At 47.9% G+C, this 12,166-nt stretch overlaps 1 protein-coding gene across 2 annotated transcripts in view; it reads right to left on the bottom strand.

Annotated features, from left to right (window-relative positions):
- Dhrs3 (dehydrogenase/reductase 3) overlaps positions 1 to 941 on the bottom strand; it is a 35,416-nt gene extending 34,475 nt beyond the window's left edge. Inside the window, exon 1 of one of the 2 annotated variants that reach the window (XM_031379401.1) lies at positions 1 to 941. This exon is cut by the window's left edge and continues 413 nt beyond it. The gene's annotated coding sequence lies outside the window, so the exon portion shown is untranslated. The other variant, XM_031379400.1, reaches the window with a different exon arrangement.
- Between the last annotated feature and the right edge of the window lie 11,225 nt (positions 942 to 12,166).

Raw genomic sequence — 12,166 nt, 5'->3', positions numbered from 1 at the left:
AGAAAAAAGAAAGAAAAAAGAAAAAAGATAAACTCTGCTCTGGTGGAGAGCAAAAAAGCTTCCCAGGAGATTGGGACGGTGAGAGGGGCAGTGAGGAGTCCGGGGGTGGGAAGTTTTAACAAGAAGTTTCTTGCCCCAACAGCCGTTTCGGCTGGGAAATTCACAGGTAATGTTTACAGACCGACAGAGGAGTTTAGGCAAGGCCAGGGACGAAGGAAAAAAAAAAGCACCAACCACAAGCGCGCACACTGCTACAGTCCGCGGTTTCAAAGTGCAAGATTAAAAAAACAAACAAACAAAAAAGCTTTTCCCAATTGTAGCGCCCCCTCCAACTTTCTCCAGAAAAAGAAAGGGGGGAAAAAAAGCACACACAAAAACACCACACACAAAACCTGGGGAGTGATTGCAGCTCCCAATTTCAGTCCGCGAAAGTCTCCCGACTCATTGCTATTCTTGGGCTCAGGAAATTGCTTAAACGCGATCTGATTGCCAGCACCGTGCAGGAGAAGTGGGGGGTCCGGGTGTCAGTTTCTTCCCGTGCACAGCTCGCCCTCGCGCGCGCCCGCTCTCTCCGGCTCCCTCCTCCCTCTCTTGCAGCCTGGGCTGGGAGTTGCCGCTCGGTGTGGCTCCCTCTCTCTCTCTTCCCCCTCCCCTTTAGTATTTATTGCCTTCTTTTTTGTTCTTTCCAACTTGCTCGGGCTCCGACTGTGGAGCACTCGTGGATAGGACGCTCTAGTCTGCACCACCCTATTACTTCGTCCGCGGGGCAGCTGCGGCGTGGATCGAAAGGGCGCCCCCTCTTTTTTTTTAATACCCCATTAAGTCTGATTGACAGTTAAAGTTGTTGGGAGGCTTCACTATCGTGCCTCTGAGTGGCTGCGGCGACTTCCCCTCCCCCCTGCGCCGTGGCGGGGCACGCGCCTGGGCGCGCACCCGGTCTCGCTGCGTCTCGCTCTCTCCTGGGACTCGCTTCTCATTTTGCAAGCTGGGACTTGCTGCCCTAGTCCCCGAGGGCTCTCGCAGCCGGAACTCGAACACGCTGCAACCAACTCCGGCAAGCCAGCTTGCTCGATCAGACCTGGCTCCCAGCCTGGGCCAGGTGACCACCCTTGAGCGGCCGGGCAAGCCGAGGGGAAGCTCGCGCCTGGCTTGATGCTATTGGGTCGCCAAGGGTTCATTGCAGGTCACTTGGTCATCCTTCTGCCTCCAGGTAGGATCAGGAGGTTAGGTTTCATCATTGCCTGATTCCCGTTTTCCTTCAAAGAGTGTGCATTCGAAGTTGTGTTAACGTGGAGTCTCTCACGCTGAGGTAGAGGGACCTCTGGGAAGCAAGATTTTGCTTTGAGAGAAAGGGGAGCAGGGTAAAGGAACCTCTAACCCCAGGTGCCAATAAAATCCCCGTAAGATTAGCTGGGAGTATATTTATTGCTTATCTGGGCTAGAATTACCTTGACTGACAGCAATTTCCTTAATAACAAAAGCCTGTAAACAACACATCTTCAAACCCATGCCACTGTTCAGTTCATCCAGTGACCCCTCTCTGGGTGCCTTTACCCCGCTGGCCTGTTAGGCACCCACCTTGTAACCTCTTGCCCACCCCTTGTAAGAACGTCTCCCTGTTGGGAGGGCGGGACCCAGCTATTTAGACTTGCCTGTTGCGGGAAGTCTAGGAGGTGAGTCATGAGAAGCAGGCCCAGTTAAAAGTGCTGATGAGACTTGCCACCCGCCCCCTCTGCACATCCCTGGGCGGGAGAGGGAGAGACAGCCAGGGAGCCTGCCCTGTAATCTGGGGCAGCCCTTTTCCAGCCCTGGACGTGTTCAGGCTGGGAGTCCTGGGCCTCAGCCCCAAAGACTGATCCAGAAGGCCCTGGGTGCACAAGGAACTAACTGTGCTTTTAATAGTCCCCGCCTGGGTGTGAACAAATCCCTTTGAAAAGTGCTGATTTGGGGAGGGGGTGGAGATCAGCTCCTCTTTTGCCAACTACTGTAGTTCTGGGGAGAAGTTGTCATGAGAACCCTCAGGTTTTGGCGGAGCAAAGGGGATGAAGGGACTAGGAAGCCACTCTCCTGCATGAAACGCCTGCAGTCTGGTCTGACATTCCACCCTCCAGCTGACCTCGCTTTGGGGACTCTGTCATCCCATTTCCCAGGTTACCCAGCCAGGAAGTACAGGAGGGTGGGATTCAATCCAGACCTAATTTCTCTTCCCATCCCACCCCACTCTGGCAAGAAGGCAGGAGAGAGGTGGAAGACAGGCTTGGCCAAGGGCTGCAGTGAAGAGTCCCTGTAGGCTCCATTTTTCTTTTTAAAGGACTGTCCATTGCCTTCATTGGATCCCACCCCACCATGGTGGCCATTACTCCCCATATTCCAGATCTATAAAACAACAGGAAAGAAATGGCAGCCAGAGAGAGTGGGACTCGCCCAGCAGTTGCTAAGGCCTATGTACAAGACGCCAACTAGGGGAGACCCCCAAAACACTGCATAGCTTCTGTCCTCATCTATTATCCTTGGAGACGCCTAGTGGCTAACGTGGGACACTGCACCTCTAAGCTACTAGAGTTTTCAACACGGTGGTGGGGCTAATGAGTTATTCTTTTGGCTTAGGCCTTTCTCTCCATGTAAGGCTAACACCCTAAGCCTTGTAAAGCTAAGGACTTGTAAAGATCACAGCCTCTTCTCTACCTGTTTCATAGCAAAGGCCACTTTAACTAACACCCAAAGATCCAGACACTCAAAGACATGTATGTGTTCATCTTATTCAGTTCGGATGCTAGACTTGCTGGGTGACCAGGAGGGCCCACGTCCATGTCCCATAGATGTGTGTTTTGGGACACAGGTGGAAAGACACTGTGAATCCAAGTGGACCTTCACATGTGCCTTATACACACTCAAATTTCCTGAATGGTCTGGGGAGGTGGGTGTCATGTGCCCTTTCAATGCAAGAAGGAAATTGGGCCCAGCAGATAAATAAGCAACTCATTCAAGGCCACACAGGCTGCTCCCAGTTGAGTCTGAGCTGGAGTCTGTGGGGAGCAACAACAATAGCACCAACTCAAAATAAAAGAACCCCCCAAAACAAACTAACAAAACAAAAAACCAATCAAAAACCTGCTAGGCAATTCCAAAAGCAACTGTCAGATCCAAGGTCTGGCCAGAGATGGGAAATGGCCCTGTTTCTCCTTGGTCTACTATCAGGATGTGGATTTTGTGGTCCTGGTGTCTGTGAGCTTAAGGCTTCTTCCAGCATCAGCTTTCCAGAGATGAGCTGTAACTGTCTCTATCCATCCCCCTCCCTACACCTAAGTTCCCAGGAAGACAGGGGTGGGCGAGCACCAGGCTAAGGCTGCACAACTAAGTGGGCTGGTTTCAGTAAGAAAGTTGTAGTATGGGATATGTGTCTCCTTTCTCCCTTGGTACTTGTCCGTTCTGCTAGAAAGAAGCTTGAAATTTTGTGTCCCAGCCTTGGGCGGAGGGCCCCACACTTTTTTTCATTCCCCTCCTGACAACGTGAAAGGAGCCTTTGTGGACTTGATGGGAGAAGTGAGCAGAACTAACTTTTCCATGACTCAGCCCTGCTGGGGCTGGGCACAGCTATGGAGGTGCAAGAAACAGCTCTCCTGTAGGGCCAGTTGGAACCTTGTGGCTGAGCTGCCTTCCAACTCTCCTGGTTTGTGATTAAAGACAGCAAAAGGGGTTGCTGGCCTTACAATTAGAAGTAGGCTGTCTTGGGACTTGGGAGATGTTTCGATGGGTAAGAGCAGTTGCTTTGTGTGCCAGCTAGTTTTTATGTCAACTTGACACAAGCTGGAGTCATCTGAGAGAAGGAGAATTTAATGGAGACATTATCTCCGTAATATAAGGCTATAGGCAAACCTGTAGGGCGTTTTCTTAATTAGTGAGTGATGTGGGAAGGTACAACTCATTGTGGGTGGTGCCGTCCATGAGCTGGGGGTCGTGGATGCTATAAGAAAGCAGGCTGAGCAAGCGGTAAAGAGCAAGCCAATAAGTAGCACCGCTCCCGTGGCCTCTGCATCAGCTCCTGCCTCTAGAGTCCTGCCCAAACTTCTCTTGATGACAGTCTATGATGTAGAAGTGTAAGTGAAATAAAGCCCTTCCTTCCCCAAGTTGCTTTAGGTTATTCGATTTCATCACAGCGAAAGAAACCCTAGTTATGACACTGTGCAAGCATGAGGACCCGAGTTTTGGTTTCCAGTATCCATGTAAAAGGATAGATGTGTCCATGTGCTTCTATAATCCCAGGGCCAGGGTTGGAAGTGGGCAGAACCCGTTGGTGGGTGGATCCTTGCTTGGCAGCTAGCCAGTCAGCCTAGCTGGAAAACAGCAAGCTCCAGGCTCGGTGATGGACCCCATCTCAAGGGAGTGAGGCAGAGAGGAACAGGAGAAATTCCAAGTCCTTTTCAGGCCACTGTGTGTGTACACGCTGCCACACATCCTCCCACTCACATGCATGTGTTGAGTTTGCGTGCTCAGACACAGTAGACTACCTAATGAGTTAGCTGTCTGTGGTCCTGAGGCAGCTGGTGGCTTCCCGACCACTGAACAGTCCTGTTCTGTTTTCCACGCAGCACCAAGCAATGAAGGCTGAGAGTTTTTCTTTTAAAAGCTCTCTCCTTGCCACCATTGCAACTGGGTCTTCCCTTATCCTCTAAGATATAGAAAAGTAGGCCTCAAGCCTCGCTCAGCACAGGGGTGGCTCCAAGCTACCGGGAGACAGCTGAAGCTCAAACTCAGTGGCCGGCAGTGCTCCCTTCCCTCCAAAGAGACTGACACCCGGGCAAGTGAATCCTAGATGCCGATACTGGTACTCATCGCCGATCTACTCTGCCCCTTCAGCCATCTTCACCTCCTTTGTTTTTTGCAGTGTTGGGAATGGAAGCCAGGGCATGGCCAGGGCAAGGGTTCTACCACTGATCCCCCAGCCTAGCCCAGCCCTTCAGCTCTGGAACAGATTTTGAAAATATTCAGTACACACACAGACATTTACATACACAACCACATAAACATACATAGACGCCACATACGCACAGATAGACAGAAAGACATAGACACAGACAGACACACACACACACACACACACACATACACACACACACAGACACACCCCAGATACACAGAGCTACCTTTAAACCCTGAACAGAACAAGCCAGAGGAGTTGAATGGATGAGGTATGACAAAATATATGTCTGGCGAAGAACCCACGTTTATGTTGAGCTGGGCAGTATATCCCAGTAACTCAGGGGACAGAGGCAGGAGGATCATGAGTTTGAGGTCTGCCTCAGCTCAATAGTGAGTTCTAGACTGAATGTCTGAGAATTTGCCTAAAAGATTATGGTCTAGAGGGTCTTCCCAGTTGCTGAATGCCTGGGGCACATGAGGCTGTATGAGGCAGTCAGCTTAGGCAGCTTGCCAGGTCAAAGGAAACAGAGGGCGAGACAGACTTTGGATGGGTGGAGACCCCTGTGGGGGAGGGCATGAGTGGCTCCTTCAAGAGACAGGAAAGAAGTCTGCAAATCCCCCAGACTGTTTCAACACCCCTGTAAAACACCTCCTCTGCTAATATAGAACATCTGTCGACAGCGCCCTTTTCTCTTTGGCAGGCCTGGCTGCTAGGACAGGAGACATGAGAAGCAGGTAGGCTGGCTCCTTTGATCCCACTCAGTACTTCAAATCTCCAGGGCCCCCAGCACACAGGTGGGTATTTTTTGTGTAACCACACTCTCACTCCATCCTGTGCCCAGGCTGAGACTTTCATTGTGTTGCTCAGGTCTCAGGCTGGCAGTGGGGACAGGCTTCGGCCAACTCTCAATGAACTGATACAGGGGCAGACAGGGTTCTGGATGCCAGGGTCAGGTGAGCACAGCCAGAGACAAGGCTGGAGATGTGGCAGGAACAAGGAGGTGGTGGGAGGGTTGTTGTATCCAAGTCAGCTCGCAGTTGCTTGTAACTCCAGTTAGAGGGGATCCTATGCCCTTTTCTGGCCTCCTTGGCTAGAGACAGGTGCATCTCAGTAGTAAAGTGCTGTCTAACATGTGAGACTCTGGTTTCCAGCCCTACCTGTATTCCTGTACTCCAGAGGTTGGCAGAAGAAGGAACATAAGTTCAAGACCAGCCTGAGCTACAAAATGAAGTCTTGTCTAAAAGGAGAACCAGCTTGTGCAAGTTCTCCTCCCGCCTCCATGTGTGTACACTCAGGTGCATATGAAAAGAAAGATTAAAAATAAAAAATTTAAAATGATAAAACAACTCTTAAAAAATATCCCAACTAGTACAAACATTTTAAAAGCATTTCTTGTGCCCCAGATGCCATTCTAATTTCTCAAAGTTCATGTCTCACTTACTCCTAGTGGATAAGGACACGAAGGCCCACAATAGTTTCCCCATGGCCCCAGGTTTGGAAGTAGAAACATAGGGTTTGACCACCAGGATCTGCTTTGGATCCTGGGTCTAAGCTTGTTGCTTCCCAACAATTGGCCTATCTGGAAACTTCCTATGAACACTAAGAGTGTTTTTGGGCCATAGGCAGAGCCTTGTTCCAGTCCTCTGTGAGGCACACAAACGCTCCTGGCTTTGTGCACCCACCCTGGCACTTGGCCATTTGTTTCTTGAGCTGTGTCTGGCCTGCTGCCTGCCAGTGGGTACAGAGATTAGAGGTGATGCTGCCAACTGTGACTCCATTCATTGCAACTCTGTTATTGAAAAGACTCTGGCCACTTCTGCGTCTGCGTAGATCATTTTAATTATACATGTGCTCGCGCGCGTGTGCGTGCACACACATACACAAACACACACACACACACACACACACACACACACACACACACCAAAGCCCAACCCAAACTAAAATAATACCAAACACAAAGAGCAGACAAATATGAATAGATGTGTATTATTCATTGTTTTAAATTTTATTTGTATGTGTGTGTATGTGCATGCTTGTGAGCATGTGTGCCATGGCATGCACGTGAAGGTCAGAGAACAACTTGTGTGAGTAGATTCTCTCTTTTACTTTGCAGGTTCTGAGGATTGAACTTAGATCATCAGGCTTGTCAGCAAGCTCCTTTGTCCCCTGAGCCATCTTGCTGGCTAGAAGTGCGTGTATTTATAATCTGAAGCTTTAGGTCTCAGGCTAACAATAGGTGTAGCTCAGTAGTAAAGTGCTTGTTTAACATCTGAGGCTCTGGTTTCCAGCCCTACCTACCTGCATTCCTGTACTCCAGAGGTTAGCAGAAGGAGGATCATAAGTTCAAGACCAGCCTGAGCTACAAAGTGAAACCTTGTCTAAAAGTAAATGAGTTAGTCAAATTTTATGAAAATAAGTCTAAAAAATTCTGTCTCCAACTTGGTAACTAACTTTATCGTTTCCTGAGAATTTTCCAACTACAGGCTCCATTGCTTTGTATAATTGCCAATGCAGTCTACTGCTGAGATGTGTGTGTGTGTGTGTGTGTGTGTGTGTGTGTGTGTGTGTGTGTGTGAGTGCGTGTGACAATGGTCTTTCCCCATTTAGCAGACAAGGCTGCAGAGGTCAGGGGAGAGGAGTCACTTCTCCACGTCGTGTAGGTTTGAATGAAGTGGATGGGAATACGGGTGTAAAGAGCAGGCTTTCAGGAGGCTGAGATCCTGCAGCCTATATCAATGCTTTTTGGACTTGTGAGGCTTTATTGTCATGAAGGAAGCGATCAGAAGCACACGTATAACTTTGACAATTGACATCATTATAAACATAAGTGAATGATGGGGATATGGCTCTGTTGGTAGAGTGTTTGCCTAGTGTACTGGCTGGTTTTGTGTGTCAACTTGACACAGGCTGGAGTTATCACAGAGAAGGGAGCTTCAGTTGGGGAAGTGCCTCCATGAGATCCAGCTGTGGAGCATTTTCTCAATTAGTGATCAAGGGGGGTAGGGCCCTTGTGGGTGGTGCCATCCCTGGGCTGGAAGTCTTGGGTTCTATAAGAGAGCAGGCTGAGCAAGCCAGGGGAAGCAAGCCAGTAAGGAACATCTCTCCATGGCCTCTGCATCAGCTCCTGCTTCCTGACCTGCTCGAGTTCCAGTCCTGACTTCCTCTGGTGATCAACAGCCATGTGGAAGTGTAAGTTGAATAAACCCTTTCCTCCCCAACTTGCTTCTTGGTCATGATGTTTGTGCAGGAATAGAAACCCTGACTAAGACACCTAGCATGTATGGGTTGATACCTAGCACTACACAAACCAGGCACAGTGGTATTGGGGATGTCAAGGTAGGAGGATCAGAAGTTCCAAGGACACCCTTGGCTATATAACAAATTTAAGGCCAGCCTGGGATACATGATATCCTCTTGTTTTCTAGATACCTGGGTATTTGAAAACTTTTATATTTGAAGTTTTCTTCCTTAGGAATAAAAGTTATTTTTAGCCGGCTTTGTATGGCTATCCTGAAATAGCTGAAGCAATTAGTTTAAAATGGGAAAAGCTTTATTTTGCTTCATGGCTTTGAAGTGGTCACCTTAGAGCCTCTGGAGAGAGTAGAACATTATGTCAGGAGAACATAATTAACCAAAGAGCTCCCTGCATGAGCCAAGACAGACAGTAGAGCTCTAGATACCACAGTTTGAGAGTATGCCCCTAAGTGAGCTAGGAGCCTTCCTCTAGCCTCCACCTTTGGAGGGCCCAACACCGGTCAACAGCACCTCCGTGGGGCTCAAACCACCGACACACTAACCTGTGGGGACATTCATCAATCCATGGCAGAAGCCCATTTTCACACATGTATAGTGATGAAGCCCTTAAGGTAAGAAGGTACAAAATTCAATCACTGTGGGACCCCATGTTTGTAAAGGAAAAATTCTTGTTTGTTAGTTGTTACTTAGTTGAGATTTATTGTGTTTGAGGCAGCATATGAAACACTTCACACTCTGATTTAATTTCACTTAGTGGAAGAGTTCCCTTGAGGTTGAGTCTGTAACCCATCTTGCATCAGTGGGAAGGAGGTTGAAGAACTCAGCTAAGGTCATGGAGACAAGATGGAAGGATATGGAGGTTTTAGCTGAGGTTTGATTCAAAGCACCCTCCTCCAATTCTGTCTTTCTATGAGAACACATATACATCCACATGACCACAATGCATCAACATAACCACACATGCATGCACATGACCACACATGCATGCACATGACCACACATGCATGCACATAACCGAACATGCATCCACATATCTGCAGACAGAGAAAAAAAGGAGAGTGGGACTTGACAGCCTGTTAATACTGCCTGTTTCTTCCTTTTTATTTTTAGATTTATTTATTTTTTATGTGTATGAATGTTTCGCCTGCATGTATGTGTGTGCACCAGGTGATCTTGGAGGCCAGCCGTGGGCATCAAATCCCCTGCACCTGGAGCTACAGATGGTTGTGAGCTACCATGTGAGTACGAGGAATGAACTTGAGTCTTCTGCAAGAACAAGTGTTCTTAACTCCTGAGGCATCTCTCCAGCCTCTGCCTCTCTCTTCAAAACAGCACTGTTCATGACTTCCTCCCCATCTCTCTCCCTTCTCCCCTGCCCCCTTCTCATATGTATGTGTGTGTGTCTCCAACTTATTGTGCAGCTGAAGATGACCTTGAATTTCCCCTCCTCCTGCCTCCACCTCCTGAGTGCTGGAATTATGGGTGTGTGTCACTACACCCAGTTTATGTGCTGCTGGGATTGATGTGTGCTAGGCAAACACTCTGTCAACTGAGCTACACCCAGACCACTCCATGCAGTCTCTCTCTTTAAATACCTTCTTATGTACATATCACCAGTGTTGTACGCCAAGCTGTTGGAAAACATCCACCTAGTGATTCTTTTTTTTTTTCTAGTGATTTACTTTTTATTTTTATTTTTTATTTTAAAAAAGTAGGCTTTTAAAAAGGACCAGAAGTCCTGGTGTGAGGTTACAGAGGCCCTAACCATGAAGCCTCTACAAACTTCAGAAAACAAGTCAGAGAAGGCGCCAGGCCCTTTGCTCCTCAGAACCATGTAATCCATCCTATAATGCTGCGCTTTGCAAGAAAGTTTTCTGTGCATAAGCCCCATAAAACCCCCGTCCCTTGGAGCCAGTCCTGAGCCCAGAACAGAATCTGCTAATGATCACTGCTTGCCAGGAGCCCACAGGAAACCACCAGACGTGTTGCAGGCCCTGTGCCTGCCTCCTGCCTAAGTCCTTTCCAATAAAGCCTCTTTTCATGAGTTTATAAAAACACTGCTCAGATGCAGCGGGGTCTCTCCTTCTTCCGAGGTGAATGCTGGTGTCTGTGAGGCTGGAAGGAGCTGAGGCCTGCCTTTGAGACAGAGAAAAAAAAATAACAGGTTTTGATGGTATGGACAGTTACCTCACAATCCTGTCTCTCTAAGGATGTTTCTGAGGCTGATTTGGTTGAAAAGTAGCTAAGTGGGACAGACAGAGTGTGAATAGCTAGCAGCTGCCCCACCTGGCAGGTCTTTCTAGAAGTGGGTGCTGCCTCAATAAACCTCAAATGACTTCAGGAAAAGGAGGGAGGTGAAATGCAGACTGGCCTTTTGTTTATGTGATGAGCATATTTGTATGTAGACAGGTGTCTGCGTGGCACAGATATTCCCCCTGTCTAAAAGGATTAAAGGTAGAAAGAACTTGTGGTCTTTTCCCTATAAAATAAATCAACCTTCAGTCCATTAATTAAAGTCCAGGTCCGGTCTTCTTTCCTACCATAGACATGCAGCTTGTAGCTGTGTACCCCTGGCTGTCCTGGAACTCAGCTTGTAGTCCAGGCTGGCTTTGAACTCACAGAGATATGACTGCCTCTGCTTCCTAAGTGCTGGGATTGAAGGAGTGCGCCATCACTGCCCAGCTTACTCCATAATATTTTTTAAGGATAAGAAGAAATTTATTTAGCTAAACATCACACACCTTGGCTTCCTCAGGTTTAAGATGAGTTTTGATTATCTTGTAGGGTTGTTGTTAGGAACACGGGCATCACCTGACACTTTGATAGGTATTTATCCTATCTTCAGTTCCCTCCCTGCCATATTTCCCCCTACTCATCTGCCACTTAATTCTCCTTGCTCAGTGTTTAAGGTTTCAGAAAAGTTGTAAAAACAGAAGGAGGGATTTAAAGTACCCTTCATCTTTATAAACTTTTTATTTTTTATTTATGTGTCTGTGTGTGTGAGTGGGTACACGCAGGTACCCACGGAGGCCAGAAGAAGGAGCCAGATTCTTTGGAGCTGGAGTTACAGGAGTTCTTTGGAGTTCTCTGATGTGGGTGCTGGGAATTGAATTCTGGTCCTCCTGAAGAACAGGAAGTACTTTAGCTGTTCATCTAGCCATCATCCTTTTCCTTTGTTTCTTTGTCTTCTCTTCCTCCCCTTTTTCTTCCTCCTCTTCCTCCTCTTCTTCTGTTAACACAAGATGGCCTCCAACTCACTATGTAGGGGAGGATGGTTTTGAACTCTCAGTCTTCCTGTCTACCCCTCCCAAGTACTGGGATAACAGGTCTACTCCACTGTCCTCAGTTTATGCTGTGCTAGGAATAACACTCAGGATTCATGAATGCCAGGCAGGATGGAAAAGGAGAGGGAAAAATTTTAGGGATATAAGACAAAGAGAGAAGCCCCTCACCCAGGTGTCTGTGGTCATGTCTAGGGCCTCTTACTGTAGTGGAACATGACTTCATTGCCAGAGGGCCTGCCCCTGCCTTTAGTGGTTCTTTGGTTCTGAGGTCGGAAACTGTCAGATGAAGGCCAAAGACTGATGATCTCTGGCCTTGTAACTCTCTCTTAGTATTTTGTGACTAAAAGCCTCTGGTTTCTTACTATTCTGTGGCTAAATGCCACTGGTTTCTGGCAATTAACTCCTGCTGTTAGCAGCAGGGGAGTAAATAAAGAAGTTTTAGTTGCTGGGGCTCTTTTTTCTCTGGCTCTAGGGCCTCCTCACTGGCTCTGTAATAGCTTGGAGCTCATTAACTCTTCATGAACCAGAGAGAAAGGAAAAGAAGAGAAAGAAAGAGTGAAAGATCTGGAATTTGTGGGGCTGGCAAAAATGGCTCAGTGGGGAATGTGTTTGCCATTGAGCCTGAGTTCAATTCCCAGAGTCTACATGGTGAGAGGAGCAAACTGATTCCTGCAAACTGTACTCTGACTTCTAAATAAATAAA

Source organism: Mastomys coucha, unplaced genomic scaffold (genome assembly GCF_008632895.1).
Source record: "Mastomys coucha isolate ucsf_1 unplaced genomic scaffold, UCSF_Mcou_1 pScaffold18, whole genome shotgun sequence".
Lineage (NCBI taxonomy): Eukaryota > Metazoa > Chordata > Mammalia > Rodentia > Muridae > Mastomys > Mastomys coucha.
Note: the sequence above shows the minus strand (reverse complement) of the source record. Positions and strands in the feature narration are given on the sequence as shown.